Raw genomic sequence first — 24,141 nt, 5'->3', positions numbered from 1 at the left:
ACTAATTCTTCTTTCTGAAAGAATTTTTACTCTCTTTTTAGTCTTTCTATGATAACAATAACCGTTTTCATTAAACTAATAAATTAAATGCTATATTACGTATGAAACATACCGGATTGGTGCAGATGTAGAGTCAATTTAAGCGTTTAAAAACGGGACTACATTATCAATCGCGTAATGATTTATAGATCGCACTTCCGTTACGGTCATGAGGCTTGATCGGCGCGAAGTTAGATTTTGGTACCATCGGCTGCGTACTTGTGATCAGGGAGTTATCTAGTGGACAATTTTGTGATCTTTCTATGGAATCACCATTCAAATGATATCACAGTGTTGCAAAAACGTGTATACAGTACCAGGGACAGACGCACTTCTAAATTTGTGAAAAGCAGTGAAGATGCTGACTATATTTTCAAAGTTTGTGCACACAGCACGGATAGACCTGCAACCGGGAACAGTCCAGCGTACGTCTGTCTGCGAGCCGTTCACAAATGTAAGTCAATGTACCGTTCATCTGTACATCGCTATTATGTTCTATAATCGTCGTATTGCTATTTTTACCTACAGTTAAATTTTCTTTGAGTACTGATTCATACTGAACTCACTTTCGTTTCACAATAGTAAGTGCTGAGATTTTTGCAGATTGTCGCCGCCGTGTATGTAAACAACATACTGCGAGTTCAAGTTGTCCGCTGTCGGACATTTTAATTATTATTAAGTCGATCATAAATATTTATGCATTTGTTTGCTTCAATTTTTCAACTTGATTTTGTCTCGTTTTTAAATAATTATTGATCTCTTTCATGAACTTTACAATGTTTGGTCACACGGTAAAGACTTACACTCTTCCCTGAACGATTTGTATTTTTCAGAATGCATTGCTGGTACTCTAAAGGGACAAGAAATTCAGAGACCAGAAAGCCAAATCGCAGCCTTTGATAGAAATGTAAATGTTACATGAAACTTCTCGAGCTAAAAGAAAATCTCTGGAAGACACTTATGTGGCATGAAATGAACATGGCATATAAAATAAATTGTACTACAATTTGAATTTAACCTTTTTTTCTCAGTTGTCTTTTTATTAAATAATAACTTTATTTGCGCTGACCATTGTTTCTTGTGAAACTGGTATTTCACTGCTTAGTTGGATAAAACACATCTTGTGCTGTCCACAGTCTGCTGTCTGCCTTACGTTGTGAGGTTTTCTTTCTCAACCATGTCACTGACATTGGCCATGTCAACATAAGTGATTTTACAACTTCTGTATACATATCTGAACTGAACTTACTATATTTTTGGAGAAGATAAAAAGTTTTAAACTTGTGGTACAATACAAAAAATTTCGCTGTCACTTAATTGTGTTGCTTCTTTGGTTTTCAGTATCTCTTGTCTATTGTAATGTATGTAGTTTTCTTACTGTTACTGAAATTGGTAAAAGCTTATTCCAGAGCTGACTGTTGTGAAATTATACCAACTTTTGAAGGAAACTCTGCATGTGTAATTTGCAACAAATGTGCAGTAACAACATGCAAAATAATTTGCTGCATGGAGTTGCAGCAAATTTTCAGTAACATTTAAATTTATTTGCCGCAAGTTTGCTGCAAGGAGTGTGCTGCAAATTTGCTGCAAATAGTTTGCCAAGTTTATGTGCTAAAGACATGAGTTTTTGAAAATTACGCCAAAACGGCTGGAGACTGGCACTGGTCAGTTTGTGCCATAAACGAACACTTTCTTGAGAGCACTTCTGTAAACTGGGCAGAAACCGGGCGCCCGTTTTTTGCCTAGTTTGTGTACCATCAATGGGCGCTTTCCAGACACTTCTAGAAACCGGGCGCCCGTTTTTTTGCCTGGTTTGTGTACCATCAACGGGCGCTTTCCGGACACTTCTAGTAACCGGGCAGAAACCGGGTGCCCGTTTTTTGCCTGGTTTGTGTAACATCAACGGGCGCTTTCCGGACACTTCTAGAAACCGGGCACGAACCGAGCGCCCGGTTTGTGCCATAAACTGGCGCTTACCCGACTATTGAGTTACATATCATGATAGATTGAACCGGGCGCTTTCCGGACACTGAACAAGGCGCTTTCCGGGCAATTACCGGGCACTTTCCGGGCGCTTTCCGGGCACTTTCAGGACACAAAATTTGGTAAGGGATACCTTGCATATCTATAATATGGAATATTATAGCATCAAACGTCGGCATTTAGCAAGTCCGTTGGCCATATTAATGAGGTATCGTTCCTTCAGAGACTCTAAAGACGTATAATAATCTGTAAAATTAGTTTTTGCTATTTGTAAATGGTAACAGGACAGTTACCCCCGACATTTAGTCCTCAGACATTTGCCACCTACCATTTACCCTCGGCTATTTATAACCGAACACTTACCACTCGGGTGCTTACCACACAAGTACTCACTTTGGTAGAGTAAAGCAAAATCATCAGTTTTTGCACATTCTTTTCATAATTTTTGATCAGGAAGTTTATTGTTAGAAATTGCCTACGTATAAGTTTTAAATAATGAACAGGTTATCTAGCAAGTTTTCATGTCTGTTTATTGTATGTTAGGACAAAATGCTTCTTTATGTAAGTTGACTTTGCCCTTCATGATATTCAGAGCCTACCTAGGGTAACCTGCGTTCTGTTGAATACTGTATAACATTACGTTTGCTTAATATAGACAAAGACCATGGCTAGATCACTTGATTTTGATCAAAGTGTATGCACAGTCTCAAGATCTCATCGACACAAACTTTATAATGTGTTGAAAATATGTTTTTTTGCTAATTTACAGTGTTAAATATAACTTTTGCATGATTGCCGTCCAACACCCATATTCTATCCGTACATTACTTACAGTGTCCTTCTTCTCAAAGAAGCTGAAATCTTTTGTTGAATACTCTTACAGTAATTTTTTGTGAAGAATTTTGAACAGTTTTTTTTTTTTTTTTCTTTCAACAGATCTCAAATAATTCAGTTTCAGCTAGTCTCAGATAACTTTCATTACCGTTTTCTTTAATTTGAATTTTATTATATTGCCAGCAATTTTTACACACAGTGACAACAGTTCGTATCACATCCGGCGATGAATTTCTAAACATTGTTTCAAAAATGGGCAGTTTTATCACACAGAAAAAACCTTTTAGTTGTGTTTAAGTTTATTACCTTTTTAAGTTTACAGATGTAATTCTCTTTTTTATTTGGTGCAGAATACTTGAACTGAACAATTGGTATTTTCCTTAAAGCATAATACATGATATATTTTTCTTATGAAGTTTATCTACAAGGGTATCTTTATTGTTTTCTCTTTTAGGAGTGTGTACTCAATGACAGACCTGTTGCCCCCTCCTATGACGAATCTTTCCAGTATGACACACTCAACGGAATATTAATATCAACATCAACGTACAACATCAATGCAAATATATCTGTAGCTAGTGTAACAGAATCTTCCCCTTCAACTGATACCTACTGTAAAGCCCGCAAATTTGCTCACTCTTCTGCAACTGTCATAAAGGTGGCATCACAAAATGTTCCCTTGCCATCATTAGATGATATCCTGATATCACCTCCAACTCCTGATGACAACTCTAGCTCTGCAGATATAGAATAGATGGAAGAACACTTTCTATATCGCACTAGTGAAAATGTAAGATCACCAAATGACAGTGCAAATGGACTTAATACCTACGCAAAACTAAGAGTTTTGAGTGCTGGTGGTAGTGATTTAGGTGCAGATACAAAGCAAACTACCAGCACTTAAGATGAAACTCACAGGTCTCAACAGACGTATGCTGAATCTGAGGACGTTTTGAAAGATTATGACTTATATCAAGGGGAAGCGACATGAATGAAAACAATGATATTCTATATGAAGATAGCGACATTACTCGGGCATCTCAAATGGGCTTTTTTCTTTGTTTTGATTGATTTATTGATTTATCGTAAAGTCACTTGTTTTAATTTCTTTGTTAAAATCACCACTTTCAACGTTTCGTATAAACCACTGATTTGATCAACTTGATCTCTGACAATGGTGTTCGATTATTCGAGTGAAGTCAGAAATGTTCATTTTGTGGCAATACATGCCTTTTATAATTTTTAAATAACACTATAGGAGCATGGAGTGCGATCGGCCCACTCGAATCGGTTCATCGAGGCTCCCATCCCCTCAAGAAAGTAATTCCCCCTGAGCGCGTTGTTTCCATGTTTTGAAGCCATGGCTTATGCAAGCAAACATAAGGAGAGCTTTAGGGATGGCCCATTACCCTTGTCAGCCGAGCTGTCCTTATTCAGGCGGGCCACACATCTCTATTAGACTTATACCCTCCTGAGAAATATCTCCACTAAGATGTGCGAGAATTTTGTGGGGCCGAATGAGTTCTGTCACAGGTGCGAGAACTTTCATGTTCACACTCCCTATGCCTCCTAAGGCATGTTGGCCTGCCAGAATAGTGTGGACCATTGTATATGGCTTCTGTTATATCTTCCGGATCACTGCTTATGCAGTAGTTACAAATGGCGCTGTTAGGACTAAAGCAGTCTGATGGCTATGCTGCTTGACAACTGGCTTGTTGTTTTTAAAGACATTTGCTGCAACTTGCTGAATTTGGAATGACTGTCTTCGGCCCACTTGCCACTAACTTGCAGCCAACTTGCTGCTGGACTTATCATATTTCTCTATGTCTCTCATGAGCAAGATACTTGCAGACGATTGTGTGAGATGGCCAGCGTTAGATGGATAAAAATAGATGAAGCATGCTCAGCTTCATCCACCCCTCTGCCAAACACTAATATAGATCTACACACTCTCCCCAGAGGTGGCCACCCCTGCTATAAATATCCTCAGTCTGCTGGCAGAGTACATACACCGCAGAGAACGGGTGGCTCCTTGACTCCGATGCAAATAGGAAGATCATCCATATTTTGATTGCAGAAGTTGGTCGGACAGTACAGACTGATGCAGTGGAGGAGAAGCCTATCTTCTTTGAGAACATGAGCACTGGCAAGGTCTCAATCTTCTTGGACCACATCTCCAGCAGTGTGGTGATCCTCCGGTAAGCAGAGTTACTCAAGACTGCCCAAGGGAGGTGAACGTGACTATTGCTCTATCATGTACCCCATTAGACCGACAAAATAGGCAAAGCCTCCTCAGGGTCTGGCGAACTTTTACGGGTAGCCGCCGGCGCTTGACAGCAAGTTTACCTGCTTGACTATCTCGGAAGTCTCCCAATGGCCGACATAAAGCAGACAGCTAATTTATCTAACATCTACTACACCCTCCGCAGCTACTGGAAAGAGTTTGCAGCCATACAGAAACTGGCTTCAGCCGTTAAGGTCCCGGAAGATGTTGTCCCAGTGTGGTTATTTCAGTAAGCCATCTGACAGATCTATTGGCCAGCTCCATGGTACATTCAACAGCCAAAATTCGATGTTGGCATGCCAAAAAAGGTCCACCAAGCTGACGTCCTGTTTCTGCTGGACGATAAGGGTTGGTCAGGCGCACCTAAAAGTATGCTTTTACAGTCACAAACGTTGCTTCCCACTTCAAGGCCATTCAGCCCAAGACCACCAAAAAGGCCAAAGAGGTTGCCGAGGCCCCCATTGACTTGGTAAAAACTGCTTCAGGTCAACCCTGGCATGAGTTTAATTGTGCAGTGATTCAGCTGCTCACAAAGCATGGTGTCTCGGTCAGGCATTGGTGCGTGCATGTCCACGGGACCAAGGCATCATAAAATGGTTCAATCAGACCTTTACTAAGTGGCTCTTTGGGCACCAGTACGCTCAAGAGATGCAGTTCCTTTCTGGAATGGCATATCCGAGGCACCAGCCACCAGTCTGGACGGCCGCTTCCACAGCCCCTATGCTCACATTTACGATGTCATTCAGAACCAGCTCTTCTCTGTGGTCAGTGCCTTGGATGGTGACCTTTATGTTTTGCTGCCGGCTGTCTTGGGGTGGTACATTAGGGGCACAGCGGTGCCTTGAAAGTGGTCCTTATGGTGCTTGAATAGCACACCTGAGCTCGGGCGTAAACTTCCTGTCTAGAAATCAAGATAAGGTTACCAGGTGTCCCGGCCTCAACAAACTGATCCCAAGCTTGGCAGTAGGGGAGGGCCTTTTGCATCTCTCTGCCCTGGACTTTGTCAGGCTGGAGGCCGATACTCCTTTTGAGGGCCTTGAGGGCCAAGTCCCTTGCTCAATGATTGACCTCGACCTCCTCGCAGTAGTCAGCCTTCCGATGCAGACACTCGTGTTACATCTCACAAGCAATTGGCGACGGTTAACCGTGTTGCTGCAGCAGATTACTTAGACACCCCTGTGTTTAAGCCAGTCCAGGAAATCTCAAGAATTGGCTAGGGCACAGTGCAGATCTCATCCCAGATGATCATGCAGGGGATGTACTTCTGGCCCATCCTTTCTGGGGACCACACAGTCTGACTACTCCCAGCAGAAGAAGCTCTGATAGATCTGGGCCTTAATCCCCTTGGCCCGCATCTCTTTGGCCAGATAATAGGTTGGTATGAAAGAATGGGGGTCTCTCTGGTGGACTAGCTTGGTTGCTCTAGTAGTATTGCCCCTGCCCCTCCTATATCATGTAGCTCAATTGATATCGGCTCAGTGGGTCATCATGGCATGGTGCGGTGCTTCAAAGAAAGTCCTTTTGTTGCCTTTTTATTCGGGCTTGGGGAGGTAGGCCACATGTTCCTGAGGCATGTACAGCTTCTCCACCTTGTCATGCCACTGGGCCGAGGCAATTGGGATACAGATAAATCTTTGCATACAGTAGAACTCACACAATCTCTTTGGTTTACTGCAGACACACTTGTGGGGCATGCTGTATGCTTTGACCTCTTTGAGCTTGTAGAACGGAATTTAATTATATCACGTACATACTATTGATGGCCACATGGACAGCCTCCACGGGTTCACACTTTGAAAGCATAGAGAGGTTGGTGGCATAAGGCAACATAGATGTCATTAGGTGGGCTACTGGGGCTGTGAGTTATCATAGTGCACGAGGATGTGGCCGAGGGGCATCTCGCTGGTGAACCAGGGTGCAGCATTGAAAGGTGTTTCAGACTAGGAAGTTAAACTCTCCTTTTTTGGTCACCAGCCGTTGAATGAGTATTTTTCCACCAATCATGTTGTTCTATGTGAATTTGCCATTGATGCTTAATCCGTGATTACAGCCTTCTGGGAGGTAGACCTCGGCCTTTCTCAAAGGTGAAGATAGTTTCACAGACTTTAAAGATGGTTAGAAGGCAAGACTCTGTCAGGAAGGCAAAAAGCTGTGTCGGGGACCAGCCTTTCTCGGCGAAGTGCTTTTTTATACCATGCAAGGATGACAGGGTGGGCGTTTTTAGTGAACTCCCACTCCAGAACCTCGGCAAAGCCAGCGCCAATGTCTTTGGGAAGAGAGCCATTGATGACTAAATGATTCATGCGGTGGCTTTGGTGTCCGAAATGTTTGAAATAGGGCTTGGCTCCGCTAAGGCCCTGAAAGAAAGCAGGGTCGCAGGTCCTCATGTTGATGCAAGCAACGTCCCTCATGTTGTAGTTCATCGAGTTCCAGATCCCGCTGTGGGCATGCTCCATGTACCCCTTCTAGATATCTGGAAGAAAGCTGGCATGAGTCGGCTTCCAGCTATTTTTTCCTTGGCCACGATGCTGGCTGCATGGATCTTGCCAAAAGCTTTCCTACCAATTGCAGGGTTATCTAGGCCTTCATATACCTCCTTCCGCCTCTCATGGGCTTCCTGTGTCTTGTAGACTCAGCCATATACGAACTGGCTTTGGCGTCATCGTCGGCTTAGAGCTTCACTTGGTGGAGGATCTGGCTGTCAAGGTCGATCCTGCCTTCAAAGAAGAGGGGAATCTAAAAATCCATGTCGATAAATAGCAGGTCCTCTACCCTCTCGATGTGTAGGAGCCTCTTTGAGTGGGGGCTCTAGTACTGCTCTATTAGAATTGGCTGAGGGAGGCATCTTTCAATGCCTTTCAGGATAGGTTCGTGGAGTATGTGGCAAAAGAGATACTCTCCAATAATCTCCTCGATATCCTTGACATGTTGTCGGTCGGGCACCTAGTGAATATAGACCTACCAGTAGAATATATATATACGAAAATGTGGGTAGTGGATATATCCCTCCCAGTGAATATATCATTAGCAGTAAAATGTCTCTAAATGAAATTTTATGTATAAAAATTGAGGGGTATGCGGTTGGAGGCAGTTGCCCATATAGATATATTGAATCAAAGGTGGGTGCAAACATGTAAATATTTTTTGCCAACTGGTTTGATCCGATATGGGAGGGTCTTCTTTTACAAAAGACGCAGCCCAAAAGGGCAACTCGTTTTTCAAGATATTTATATCCTGTTTTCTCTCCTTTGGCATAGTACTTTGATTCCTATACCATACTTTGGCTTTTGCCCTTTCATACCCGCACCCCTACACAAAGAAATCTTATTCCATACTCCACTCGAATCCATGCATGTATGCCATCATGCCACCGCCCTTCCACTACCTGGCGCAGAGAATGTAGCAATACTCGTCCCAACAACTTCAGCTGCACGTAAGCACAGATCCCAATGGTATCCACTTGCACTCGCCTTTAACCTTCATCTTACCGGAGATATTTCTCTTGACGGTAAGAGTCTAGAGGGATGTGTGGCTTGCAAGCATAAGGAGAGCCCGGGTCGGCGAGAGTGATGGGTCGTCCCTTGGGCTTTGCTGTTGCTTGCATGGGCCATTGGGGCTTCAAAATGTTGAAAGAACGCACTCAGGGGAATGCCGTCTTTGAGGTGCCAGTGGAAGCATCCATTTACCAATTCGAGTGGTCTGATCGCCCTCCCTGCTGCTACTTTTATCTAGTTTTGGTTGATTTGTAATTGATTTTGCTATATTGACCGTGTGTGCATACGCAGAAAGTTCTGACCTGAAATAGATAATCAAAAATCATAACCGACTTTTTTCCCGATGATTTTTTAGCCATGAAATACCATCGCCAGCTCTTCAATAGTAGCAATATGCTTTTTAAGTCTCTGGATTTTATGTTATTAACTGATACATAGTGGCGACTTTGTTTAACACTGAACTAATTTGTGACAATAGGTTATTGCAGTATTGCTGGTTTAATCAGCATATTTAAGCTTATCTGCTCTTCTTTTTTTCAATTTACTTATTTCTAATATTGTAACTTTAAGCTATAAGACACCTCAAACTTTCGACTAATTTGAACAATTAAAAGATCTTATTCTTTCAAAGTATTTCCAATCGTGTTTTCTTTACATTTTTAGGATTTGCACCTTTCCTCGATATTTGATAAAGTCAGTACGTTTTCTGACATTGCTGGCAGTGATTTACAAATCAGAGTTAAAGAGGTTGCGCAAGGTGATGCAAATATTTCACTTGCCAACAGGCCGTGGGGCCAACATCTTCCAGATGCAGAAGAGAATCAGCCGATATGTACTCATGAGGACACATGAAATTATAGCAGTACTGTAACAGATGATTGTAAACAATCTTTCAAAGAACAGTAACTCTACACTATTACAAACACGGTGTCAGATGATCCATAATGTTTCACTTCTTAGTATTAATGTACCAAAGCAAGCAAGGGTAAATTACTAATCTGCGGACACTGTCACCAGATTATCAACAGGTTAAACTTTAACAAAGTGAACAACGAATGCAAAAGCAAGGTGTTTCAGAAGAAAGGAGAGAAAATCTGAAAAGCCATGCCCATAGGTGATCCGAAAACCTAGCGGACACTTTTTATTCATGTATTCAGAAACAAACAGAAGGCAGAATAAACTTGAATATTTATTTGTAAACGGACAGGCCAGAAAGGAGGACCTCCCACGAATAAGTGGTATGTGCTTAACGCACCTTGGTTATATATCCGAGGTGTGTTTAAACTCCTTCGGCTGGCCCGGCAAAATGACGTTGGTCGACGTGTCTCTTAGTATCGAATTTAGCCAAACAAGGAGTGGGGTCATCAAGTGCAGCATGCAAAGATTCCGTTTTTGTTTTATTAGTGACGAAGTTACGTAACTGAGGAAGCTTATAGAGTTGGGAGAGGCGAAATTGACGTCATTTCCGTCAACAACTTCCGTAAAACTATTTTGTCACACCACGTGATCAGTGTTATTTAACGACTATAGCATACCTCCATGGCATACCATTCACGTTGCACAACCACTATCAGCGAAAATACCAGATCGTGTTGAATTGACATTATTGAACTTAGAGCGTACGTGTGAGTGTATTGGCTTACATGAAAATGCGATAGACAATGATGCATTTACGTTAGAACGTCCATGCTCGATCATATTGTTTTTGTTCTGTCAGTGTAAATTACGAGATTGATGGATGTTGACGGACATCATGCGTGCGTTTGGTCCTGACATGCATGTCGTTTCGATCTCCTTTTTACTGTGCAGGGGAGAATGAATAACGTTCCTCATGGGTTTCATATATGTCAAAAAAAATACGAAGTTTTGAGTGGATTTACGATTTCGTTTGTAAAATTACGAGCGAAAATTTCAGCTTCCCATTTCATTGGCGCAACCGTGCAAGAAACCTCAGTGTCCTACTACCTCCCTGGCCCTGATCACATGTTGTACCACACGAACATGAAAGGCGTGTGGAAATTTGCGTAGTGTTTTTTCTCATTTAATTTGGCAAATTATCAGCAAAACCTCAATAATTCAAGGTAACCCTTTCTTCTCAATCGCTTCCTGGAGTTTCAAAGTCATACCAACGAAAATGAGTGAAAAATTTCGATGCAAAAATCGTGCATCGACGAGAGTAATATGCGTAAGCTTAAAGAGACTGAGAGTATTCATAGAAAAATAGCCCATGATTCGAGCTTTGTTTTCCTGTTTTTCGTTTGAATTTTGGCCAAATAGTCGCTTTTTAGCGGGTTTTGAAATTTTTAAAGCATCTAAAAATATTAAAATGACTTTTCATTAACAAACGAAATAAAAAAGTAAGAAATTCAATTATTTATCTACAAAATAAAAATATTTTGGCAGGCTGAATCATATAGCTAAAAAGTGAACAATCAATGTTTTGGACGAGTACATACGTGTGAGTGATTTTTCGCGGGGATTCCCCGACCGTTCATCGCTGTGGCGCTCCAATACGCAGTCAGTTTCCGTGAAACGGGATGAAATTTTCTTTCAGGCGAGGCGTTTCAAGTTACTCTTGAGAAAAGTTACTTATTTATCAGTTGTTGTTTTACTGTTTCATGACACATGTTTCTGATTCAATCACTTGTTGACCTGAAAAACAACGATATTTAGTACTCTTTTTCAACAGGCTTTTAGTAAAGTAGCCGCGGTACAGCTGCAGTGTTCGAAATAATCGGTGGCAATGGTGGCATTTGCCACCAAAAACTGTCAATCTGCCACCAAATTTTTTCTGGTGGTATTTTTCTGCCACTAAATTTTGGATCATCATGTATCAATCCAACGGCTTGAATGAAGGAACACTGAAGGAACACGCGTTGTCTGACGGCGGAAAAACTCATTAGCAAAAAAAAACCCCAAACTAATTGCGACATTTTGGCATGAATGAAAACATAGCGTGAATCCAAACTTGTGATTGGCTAATCTCCATATCGATGACAGCAGCTTTTGTACACTTGACATGTTGTTGCCCTATGTGATAGCCGCATATGCAGTCATACGGCACAAGATAAAAGCATGTTGTGACATTTTGAAAACAAAGCCAAACTGCAGCCATCATTAAATAATAATAAATAATTGCAATTCATTAGCCAGTACAGGGCTCAAAAATTCCTATCGCCCGACGATCGTGGCTAGTGAACTTTGCGTTCGGGCAAGTAAAATCAATATGCTTCCCGTCCGACGGGCAAGTGCACCAGCGGTTGAATCAACTAAGCTCTGGCCCTGGACAATTCAAGCTTGAAAACGTATTTCATTAGGTCTGTACACGCCTACAATCATTGTAAGTCCTTCAACTCTCAGAAGTTTTTTCTGAAAACCCTTGAAAATCCGCCCGACATCGCAAAATAATCGTTCTTGCTGTTGTAAAACACAAAAAATCTTAAAAATAGAGTTTTGCGACATGTTCTGTCCGACGACACGGAGTGAACTCACTGTTTTGTATGTGTGCCGTAAAGTGGTATGCTCTTGACAGTTTGGTTGCCATTCTCTTTGTGCAAGTGTTTGACTCGTATGACAATCGATCGGCTTCACGGGATAGTGTCGTTGCACCATGTGCTTGGTTAAAATGGATGTAAACTTATTCGAAGCCATGGATCTCGGCAATGCTTACTGTTCAACGTAATTAAATCAACACCCAGTTGAAAAGTACAAGTTTACATCGTAGTCGAAACGGGCTCAGTCGACCAAGGAGGCCACATATTGCAGCTACGTAGTGTGTGAGATGCAGACAGTTTCAAATTACGTGACCTTGGTTGTTAGGGATCGGCTCTCACTTACAGAAAACAAATCTGCACTGAAGAGTAACGAAAACGAAACTTGAATCTGCTCTCTTGACGAATACATTTATCAAAATAAAACTTTGAAAGACTGCTGTGCTCAGTGAGTAAACATGTAAACAGGTAAAAGGGTTGAAGATGTACATGTGCGTATGCATTGGCAGATAAACACTAGCAGAGCAGTTGTCTGTGATCTCAGCTTGATAATAAAGAGCAGCAGCCAGCCATGCACATTGTAAATCACACAATCTTATTACTCTTATGCAAAGAGTTTAATTTGGATTAGGTTGTGGAAAAATTCCAAATTCAAAGATGTTTTCTGGATGACCAAATCTACAGAAAAGATTTAAGTATTCTCACATTTCTTCCGCGACATTTCAGATTTGGTAATAGTCCTTCATTTTAACAAGATGTAGTTCATGTTTGAATCTGTTTTTTCCCTCTTTGAATTCACTTCATATGGCCAAACTCTTGCTCTCTGTTACAAATTACTGGGACAGCTATTAGAAATTTAGGGCAAGTAATTTTTCCTCTCGGGCAAGTAAAAATGAAATTCACGTGTGCCACGGTTAGTAAGTTTGAAAAAATTTTTCGAGGCCTGCAGTATGGGTTGACTTTTTGTAACGTGTACTCACCATATTTTCAAGAATTTATAAATTAGAATGAGTATGTGGCAATGACAAAATGTTTTATTATACCGATCACATGATGTATTAAACTGCCACCAGATTTTTCATAATTGCCACCTAATTTTACATCCGGTGGCAAACTTTTTCCACAAGAAATAAAAAAGTATTTCTATCCCTGAGCTGTCAAATTTTGACACTCAAAATACTATCGTTTTCAAAGTACATTTTGAGTGAACTTTGTAAATGAACATTCTGAACCATTGTGTAATCTATGCTTCGAATTTGTTGCTTTTGAGGTTTATTCGTGGTTTTTTGTTTCTTTTCATCATCAAACATTGACAAGTAAGCTTGTAAAACTAGCCTTAAAGATTTATGTGTTACTTTCTGGTTTTGTAACATGTAAAGAAATAAATAAGTTGATTTCTTTGATCCTTTCCACTTATTGGTATTTTTTCCTGGTTTAAAGTTACTAATATCCTTAACCTTCAGTCTCTACAATCTTAGAAAAAATGAAACGATTGATTTGATAAAAGAAACTTATTGTGACACAGTTCAGTCATTTTCATAACTCTGGTTCAAAATTCAGTGTGCTATACTCATATCTTGGCAGTGCTGAACTCTTCTATCATAGTATCTGCAATTGAAGAATTACTTCACGTAGAATAATTTGTAAATGTAAATCAGTGCTGTTTCGACGTATTAGCACTTATTTTGTAATTTTTACATGACAGAACAACGTGCTCTTCATTTCAGTGGAAGAAGAGCAGATTATATCGCTAAAATGTGGTGAATATGGCGAAAAAAGTCCCGCGTGTCAATAGCCAATTTTTGTCTATTGACAGGCGCCTGTCAATAGCCGGATTCTGTCTATTGACAGGCGCCTGTCAATAGACACTCCGTTATTTTTATTGTCAGGGTGTTGCCAAATCTTGTGTTTGTATAAGTATGTCCGGTTCTGAGATGAGCTGTAGTGGCATACAAAAGGAATTTGTTGATAACTGACAATTTAATTAATACAGTCATTTTGAAATTTACTCAAAACTTTTGAGACTGAATTTGAAATTTTACTAAGAATTTTCGGTAGCTAGAGGGGAAACAGACATACCAGTGTGATGGGCGGACCAGAAAGTCCATGGAAATCAAGCAGGTTGTTCTTACATGAACATTGCTGTTTGGTGTGTTGTTTGTAACACACTATGCTAACATGTTTCAACACCCAAGGAAACATTGTAACTTTATAGTCAATGCCTATTAATAAAATTATTTTAATTTTGTATCGGAATATCACAAAACAATGTTGTGATCATCGCAGTCCAGCTAGCTGTTATGAGTAAGCATGTGTACTTGGCTGGACCGATCAAATTTCTGCAAAAAATCATTTCACCATCAATGACAAGCTAAAGTGACGTCTTTAATAAATGTGTCCATTCAATATCCAAAGACAATCAAGGCTATCAATGACACGAAGAAAGTTTGTTTAGAATTATGTTTTCGTTTTAATCTACAGTTCTTTGATGCAGTGTGGTCGTCTGGCAATCCATCATCACGGCAGATGTAGTGCATGCAATACACAGTCCACACTGTCCAATCATGCGTGCTTATTTTCCTGTTATAATTCAATTGGGTCAGAATTTTGTAGCAAGGAACATACAAAATCTTGCAGATAAATCAATTTGGATGATCTATGTTGATCTATGCAAATTCCAAGTTTGGTGGACATGTGAAAATTATGTTTTTTGCCTTCATGTACAAGATGGCATGTTTACCAAGCTGGATGCTCACTGCTAAAAAAACAATAGGTTTTATTACAGTTTCACATTTCAACCCTTTCTTTGCATCTTTCTCAGCAACATTCCCCAAACCCCTCTCCTTGCATCCCTACCGCTAAATGCACTGAGGAGCACAGTGTCATATCATTGACGCTATTGTTTTATTAGTGACCACCTGGTTCACAAACACATTTTTAACTTCATGGGTATACTGAACATTTCCATGTAAGCATGAGTGTACAAAGATAAATATATATTTTTGTACATCCACAGCTAAAGGAAGGGACAAACAAGTCTTAGCATTAAACATATTAAACATGACGTATACATGAACGATGCAGTGAACAGAAGTACACACTCTATAAATGCAGTAAAGCATAGTAAATGCATGAAGTGTGAAGCACACAATATGTAAAATGTGTGGGTATAGTACCCGAAAGTTTGAATATGAGATACATCCGGTCATACAAGATTTCATCATGGGAAGTTTTCAACTACCCGTCACATACTTGTTATGAAACTCTGAATCGTAAAATTCCGTTATATCACCGGCATCGGTTAAGAGTTTAAAATTCCTCTTCCTTAGTCTGAAATTTGTGTAATTTCAATGCAATAAATATGACACAAGCCGTGGCTTTATACGTAAATGTAACTTGCAAGGGTTATTTTTAAAGAAAGGCAATTTGGAGGTAAGGAAAGCTGTTGCACCTCCTAACAAAATAAAACCCTAGCAGCTAACAGTTGTTATATCTCGAACTCCCCCTGACTATCGATTTGTTATAATAGCGTCAAACCGCCCTCTCCCAACAGTTGAAAACAATTGTAAAGAACTTATGTCTTCTCCCTGTCGGTCCGCTTGGCAATTTTCACAGCTGCACGGTGAACTACAAAACAAAATGACCCACAAATACCTGTCGGTCTACCTGAAAAATCGATTGCCGATATATACACTACTTTACATGAGTAATTATTTTTCAAAAACAATAAGTCATAGCAAAAGCATATGTCGTGACAAACAATTGCTTTATATGTAAACGAGTTATCGAGAAAGGGCACGGTGATCAAGAATGTACGGGTGTTTAAACCGATAACTATTTGAACTATATTTTTCAAACAGGAATAATTAGTTTTATACAAGCACACATGATGCCATTTCCAATTCCCCCACTATAGAAGAACAATAGCTAAATATGCTTGGGAATAATACCATAGGGAACATTTGTCATGTCCTTCCCCAGTAGAGGGAGTGGGGTTAGGTTGGTCTTGGTCTCAGCACATGTTTCTTGTTGCTGTCGTTTATTTTGCCAATAAAAATTTCTACTATCGACCTTGAAAGCGTTTGGTCTTATCAACAGCTTTTCTGAAGATTTTATTTTGAATTTGTTCTCCTCACTTTATCATAGACCTAGTTTTCTCTACAGGCTGTGCCTGCATGCATAATGTCGTGTATTTTGTCCTGTGATAATCTTACGCTGTTTTATCATGAGTGTTATTGCCCAATGGCCAAAGCTAGCAAGTGTAAGTAAATAACCTGTGGACGCTGTCACCAGATTATCACCGGATTAACTTTGACAAAGTCAACAATGACCTGACCAGCAATTGTATACCCTTTCTACTTAGTTCGTTGTTGACTTCTTTGACGTTACGGGAGATAATCTTGTGACTGCGTCCACAGATTAGTAATTTACCCTTGCTTGATTTCAGCATTAGGCAATCAAACGCATCAGATAATAGACACAACACAGTGATAAAATTTCGCTTTAAGATTATGAAAGGACAAATACATGACCAAGTGAAGGAGAAAAAAATATTTTTTATTTTAAAAACCAATGCTGACAAAAGGCCAAGACACCAAAAGGTGGGTAGTACAAATCTTTAAAATAAAATAAAAATAAACGATAGCAACAAGGAACCTGTGCTGAAACTAAGACACACCTACCCCTACCAGTGTACCTGAGGACAGACATGACAACTGTTCCCCGTGATAATACCTTACATTATACCGTAAGTGTAAGTCGCCCTTTTCACAGTTTTGATAGGGGATTGATAACATGCAGTAAGACCCATGACTATTTTCAGACCGTCGGAAATAACCGATGGCCTAATTAGAGTAGTGTGGATGTGAAACCTTGACCTAGATAACACAGCTCAAACAGGTGACGCAGACGAAAGTACCTGACGCGAGATATTTATGCGCACACACTCAACAAGTCTAAACTTCGCAAGCCAAATCAGTAATACACACAGACTATTCATTACGCCACGTGAGTATGGCATGATTATCATGGAATTAACAGCGCCTGATAGGTTTGTGATATAGTTCTGTCAAATTAAAGGTCGTCATTGACTAGTTCATACGTAACTTCAACTACTATGCTGGAATTGCGGGTACTGTATTACTGTTTATTAGCTATTGGTGACCACCCGCTTGCACAATTTGCGCCTATTTGCATAATCAGCGGATCATAATATTTTTTAGCATTTTTCATGATGATAACCAGAATCTTTGGAAGGTTTGACTTGGTTTGTGACAGTATATACCTTGCCGCCTTTAATATAAAGATCTCTAGACTCGTAATCAGAAGGTACGGAACTGCCGTCTCCACAAACTGTAACTGTGAGCAGGATGAAAGGCACGCTTTGTTCACTACATTGCTACGTCAAAGCGATATTGTAAGGCAACGTGCCAAGAAACTGAAAGCTTTAAAATGTTCGCGCCCTCTCGGTGTTTTCAAGTATACTTTAAAGCATTGATAATCATTCATTTTATTTTTTGTCATTCTACTCTCAGAGAAAGACGTCAGCTAACTTTGCCAGTATTTTAACTTTGAAATGGCCCCTCCCCAAGATGTACCTCTGTACTTTACATAACAATTTAACTGTAGCCTCCGATCGCTTGACCACACACTGCTTTTTGTCCATAGTCACCAGCCAATGAGCTACCGTATTGGCCTTGCCAGGAGATTAACAGTTGGTTAATCTTCTGCCAATGAAAGGGAAAGAGAGAACGGGTAAAAATTATCAAATTCATGACCAGAGAACATCAGTAACGTATATGTTGATGTTTACGTAGCTTATACTGACAAAAGTATATTAAAGCCCCCGAAGTCAAAAGTCTGTAGTCTTCATATATATATCAAAACTTGATATTGCATACACAATTGCAAAGGCATATCTCGACAATTGTAAAGGCATATCTCGAACATGGACTTAAGGTTCCAAGACAAGAAATTGATCTTTTTAGTCTAATAATTCTCTAGTGGCCAATTAGCTAAGGACCCCCGTAAATTGTATATTTTCTGAAAGCCTAGATATAGGGGAACATTTTGGGAACAACCATGTCACCATAGTTTACATTGCTATTACGTGACAGGTAATTCGCATAACCTTTCATAAAAATTGTTTTAGAAGGTTAAGAAAAAAATCTGAGACACACTTTAGAAGATCCTCAGGACAACTTGCACTCACACAAATTTCAGCCTTATAGGGAAAACCGATTTTGAAAGGTTATGGATATTACCTGTCACGTGATAGTTATGTAAATCACGGTGACACTATTGTAACCAAAATGTTCCCCTATATCTAGGCTTTCTCGATAATATATAATTTGTGGGAGTTCCTAGCTTATTATCCACTGGATAATTGTTAGCTTAAAAAGGTTAATTTCTTGTCTTGGAACCTTAACAGGAAGTCATCGTACAAATGCTAAAAAGTTAGAAACTTACTTCTTTAGATAAAAAATCAAATTCCAAATACTCAATTTGGAGAGTGTTTTAAATATTTACATGATTATTTTGATATCATAGGATATCAACCGACGCTTATGAGTATATATGATATTCTTGTAAAGAGAATGCGGACTTCCATTTCATGCAAACACCGCTTGATTGTTAAATGAAAAATAAATGACACTCAAACATTTTCTTCTTATTCGAGTAACATGCAAAATACTAAACACTGAAACAAGACTTCACATCTCCGAAATTAGCCATTATCATCAGGCCATTTCAATGTAGATATCATTATTTTAACTTTTATCCTAAACTGACCCATTTTAACGGGGGATATACATCAATTTAACAATCGACATAGAAGGACAATATATCACTTGCTCCAATTTATTAAGAGTTAGTTAAAGTACATTGATAATGACAGTTTCCAACCTGTCATCTGTGGATCTGTCTCCCACCAGGGTGGCTCTCTCTCTCTCTCTCTCTCTCTCTCTCTCTCTCTCTCTCTCTCTCTCTCTCTCTCTCTCTCTCTCATTTGGCTTAACGGACATCTCAGGCTGCTCGTGATGCTGGGAAGTATTAATATCAAAACCAGTAAACTGTTAAAAATATCATCTTACATCCTCCTCTGAGAAATAATGGTCAGCAATGCCTAATTACGCTACCCGTCATCTTCCGTTTTTGCCAGATGTACTTCAGCCAAGTCGGGTGATGACATGCAGTTGGTTGTCGTATGGCCATGATTCCGTCTTTATTGTTGAATAAGTCATTCTGCAAAAACCGTATTGTTTCTTGATGTTGGTTACCAGAACTTTTTCAGGATTACCCGGATTCTTCACTACGTGTCGCCAACAACTTAATTCAAGGAATTAGCTTGTATAGAGGTCCCAGAGGTATGCAGCTACACAGGAACGCCACAAAGGTGATGTTGATGACTTTTATTGAAACGTATCTGAATATGACCAATGGAAAATGTACCAAGACCTGGGGTCTCTAAGACTGACAAAAGTCTAAGGGCCCCTCGTCAAAATCCCCAGTCTGCTTTTGCACATCAAAACTTGACATTACATACAAAATTTTAAAAGCGTATCAGAACATGTGAAATACGTAATAGGAAGTCATCGTACGCTGACTCAAAAGTATAAAAAACTACTTTAATGGGTAAAAATTGAAATTCCAAATACTCGATGTGGAGGAAATCTTAAGATTTACATAATTGTTTTGATATCAAAGGATATTAATTGACACTTATTAGTATTTATGACACTCTTGAGAAGATAATACTGATTTCGAAAACAATACTAACTAAAGTCGCATCGTCAGGATTGGAGAACCAGAAGTCAGTTGGATGTGCATAAGCTATCATTTCATTCATAGTTGTTCTAAGTGTCGACTTAATTGAAGTACCTATATCGTTGTCAAATTCTTTTGTCTAAATAAAGTGCCCCATTCCTGTAACGGTATCATTGTCAATGTCAGTAAACATCTCTTGTTTCTTATTTAATGAGAGCAAAAGCTGTTGTTCATAAGTGTCCCTTCCTTATAATTTGAATACTAGATAGTTGCTTAGTATTTTAATTAACACACCTGTAATGATACTTGAAATAATCAAACAAACCGCTCTCAAGTTCAAATGACTATGCATCACCCATGTTTGGTTGAATGTTCGTTATAAAATTAACAAAATTACACATATAGTTCATGAAACTTAAGCATTTAAATTTACAGTCGTAACATGTGTGCAAACGGATGTGATACATCCGATCATGCCAGATTTCGTCATGGAAAACTTTTCAACTTCCATTCTTATAAATGTAATTGAAACCTTCATCTTAAAATCCACGATATCTGTAACACCAGTTTACAGTGGTGAAACCCTCTGATGTAATCTAAACCTAGAGTGCAATTCAATGACTTGTCTCAGCTTGTTTTACTTGTAAATATAAATTTCAAATATATTTTAACCAAAACAAAATTGTGTGCGAAAGGAAAGGTGTTGAAACTCTCCTAAGAGATAAATCCCTTCAAACTTGTAGTTATCACCTTTTACATCTCTCAACTGAAAAAAAAACTCTACCTTGGCCCTATCCCCGTTTCATAGCTCTCAACTGCCCTCTCTCAGCCCATTTCTTAAGCGACTTAATCCTCCTCCTTGGCCGCCCACTATTCAAAGTTACTCGCTGAGCAACAGAATAAAACAATATATTACACTAAGGCCAGCCTGGAAATTGTTTGCGGACAAGTACATCTTTAAACACTGGTAAGTTTGTTGACAAATTGTACGGTGGGTTAATCATTTGAAATTTTTCATAATTTTTATTCTGCATATCAACGACAGATATGCCCAGATTTCATTTAGTCGACATAGCATACACATGTAAATGGTGTTGTATTGAAAATCCACATATGCAGGCTTTTTCAACAAGCGTTACACTAGGCATTGCAAAATACCTTTAATCAGCATGGTGGACCCCTAGAAAGTAAAATGGGATGGAAAGTTAAGATAGTACCAGGCAATGTGGTTGATACTACAGAACAAATACACTGGTTTCAACAGGGTTCGAACTCACAACATACGGTACCCAGTCACATAGCGGAGAAGCCACAGACAAAACCGCTCGGCCAAATCCCCAATCTCAAAAAGATATGTTCAATAACCGAGCTAAGTTAACTGTTACAATCTTTCTGACTGCGACCCCTCCATACGCTGTAGAGTTTGTGAAGCACTCACGCTCGTATGCTCACTATCAATTCGCACACACACTTTATCGATGCGAAGCAATGAATACATCGCTTAAACTGGTCGAAAGGCAGCCTCGGGGACAACTCTGTCCGCCAGTAATTCTGTCAACCCAGGGTAGAAAATACGGTGGTTTCAAAAGGGTTCGAACTCACAACATACGATACCCAGTCACCTAGCGGATGTTGTAATAAATTCCCACTACTCTTCTTAAAGGCCGCTGTATGTTAAACATTTCATATCCACGATTATGATTACTGTATTCGCACAAAAGTAATTTATTTTGCCGTGATACTGTCTATTGAGAGTGTTTTCTGACCCGTTCACACGGTGAATGTGTCAGAAATAGAGTTCCTGGTATGCCTTTGAGTATGCTATTCGTTTAATATGTCGATAGAGCTGAGATTAGAATGTTTTTATGGTCACACAACATGTATGTCTACAATTTTTGTCTGCCGAAAAGTTTTTGTCAAAGACCCGGCTCTTAGACTTCTTTCTGATTTCGTTTGCACAGTGAACTGTTTCTCGACGGGACCAAACAGTTCTGAATTATGTTTTTCTGTTAACTCAATTGACTACGGTATCATCACGACTTTCATCTGGTTATACGTGTATCTCTTGCTCTAATATCTCTTTTTAACTATTTGTACTGTTTCCAGATTGTCTTGAGTTGTGCTCTGTTTACTCACTTTCCTATTCTTTTCCTATTACACCACATGCAACTACATTCACTTTTTATCTATTGTGACAGTTCCCTTCGGTCGGTATATTCCAACCATTGCTCTGTTCTGTACAGAATATAACTGCTATTTTTATGCAACACTTTGCAGTTTAATATGAATGCAGTTTCACAGAAAAATGGCATTCTCACTCTTCAAATACCACTAATTTTAGCAAAGTAGGGGTTATGCAAGTTTTCAAGGGGACAGATCTAGGCACAAGCTTATCCTGGATAAGCGAAAGGCAAAGAGAACTAAAAGTCCCTTATAAAAGAATAACACAATTGAAGACACTCTTGGTTTTGCCTCTCCTCCGCCTAAGCACGTAATTTCAGTAAAGTCTAGATCATATTCGAATTCATAACCTACAGTTACTAATTACCTAAGTCAAGATATCAGCGACAGAACAGAAAGGTGATTCTGTAAGCGGGCCAAGCTGTTAACATTTTCTTACAGTGACCCTTCTATACGCGCTGTCAAGTTCTTAGACTCTCACATACCTCCTCACTATCGTACATTGTACACAATCCCAGTCAAAACAAATAGAACATCGCTCAACTGGGCTTCAATACTGTCAAAGTAGCTTCTAGGACAAATATGTCTCACAACTGCCCACCCATGGAAGAATCTCTGCAAATTCATCATGTTCAGACTATAATGGAATGATTTCCGAGAAGAAGAAACGTGCGAGAATAACCTCTCTTATATGAAACATTTTTTTCAACTTGAAGGGCTTCTTATAGGCAGACATGCCGCATAACACAATATGATCCACTTCCGGTCTTCCAATTTCAGAATACCGCGTGTCACATTGTGCATGTAATATTAAAACTGTTCAGCTCTTCACAATCGACAACTTAAGTTGAATGTCTTCCCTAAGTTTTACTGCAGTGAACATAACATAACATTTACTAAAGTTTCTGAGGTGAATGTTGTTTAGCTCAATTATGTTTATAACTGCTTGGCTAAGCAACCGCACGCACCATGGCTGTCAATCCTACTGTTTGCGATTCCATTCTTCTTTCGAGACTGGAATTAGTCAGTTTATCTCATACTGAATTTATTGTCAGTTTCGAATTGGTGGATATTTGCTTACATCATAAATTCAAATAACAAGTATCGGGAACTGGCAGGGATCATTAAATATTTACTTGAGTAGTAAGAGCTGGTGGGTGGCTTTTTTTTTAAGGAGACAAAATTGCCTCAAGGAAGCATAGAATAATTGATAGTTTCTATGATTTTCAGAGTAGTTTCTTGCACATAGTCAAAGTGTAGGGGTGTCTTGGAAGTTTTCTTTTTTTAAACATAACGGCATGTGCGAAAATCTGACGACTATGTTATATGACATTAAACTGGTCCAATAATCCTTCCATTCAAGGTAATGCGTTACCAGGTCAATGGGACGGCTGTGATTTACACATCCTGATCCTCTAGTTAGTGGCGGTAAGTCGGTAAGCGTACCCTGCTAGCATGCAACACCCGTCAGGATTGGTCAAAAATTGTCTAAATTGTATGAAGTGATACAGTATATGAGTCACTGTTAAAGTGAAAGTTGGGAATGCTGTCGCTAATCATTTTTGTGACCGAGATGTCGTATTTGGCGACAAAGTCGTCATATCTACGCAATGTCGTCATGTAACAACCGCCTAACGGTTTTTAGCCATACCATGCCATCGCCAGCTCTACCTCAACTGAATGCGGGTTGAAATTCAGTATTTTTACAGATAATTGATTGGCAGCCGTGACTTTTATTCAAACGCTGTCTGAAAATTCCAAGAGACATTTATTTTTTGATAGTCAATAAGGTTAACACGTTTTATGACACTTCTTGCATCGACATACACATCTCTCGTGAAAACAAGAAGTAAACAGGATGCGAGAACAAGAAACGTAATGCAAATATGTCACTGGCCAACAAGATGAGGAACCCATATCTTGAAAATGCGGAAGAGAATCTAACTATCATCAATCTTGAGGAATGAAGAAATAATCGTGATGTTTACTTGTCGGTAGGGAGACAGAGATCTGTAAATAGTCTTTTAATAAACAGTAATCATTTCACTAAAGTACAAACACGTTGTCA

General features: G+C 39.5%; 1 long non-coding RNA gene across 1 annotated transcript; it reads left to right on the top strand.

Annotated features, from left to right (window-relative positions):
* The first annotated feature begins 435 nt into the window (after positions 1-435).
* Positions 436-1,056, top strand: LOC139137959 (uncharacterized). The gene is made up of 2 exons (XR_011553515.1): positions 436-493; positions 873-1,056. It is a non-coding gene; the product is annotated as an uncharacterized lncRNA (long non-coding RNA).
* The last annotated feature ends 23,085 nt before the right edge of the window (positions 1,057-24,141 follow it).

The sequence above is a fragment of the Ptychodera flava genome, chromosome 8, assembly GCF_041260155.1.
Source record: "Ptychodera flava strain L36383 chromosome 8, AS_Pfla_20210202, whole genome shotgun sequence".
NCBI classification, from domain to species: Eukaryota; Metazoa; Hemichordata; class Enteropneusta; family Ptychoderidae; genus Ptychodera; species Ptychodera flava.
Note: the sequence above shows the minus strand (reverse complement) of the source record. Positions and strands in the feature narration are given on the sequence as shown.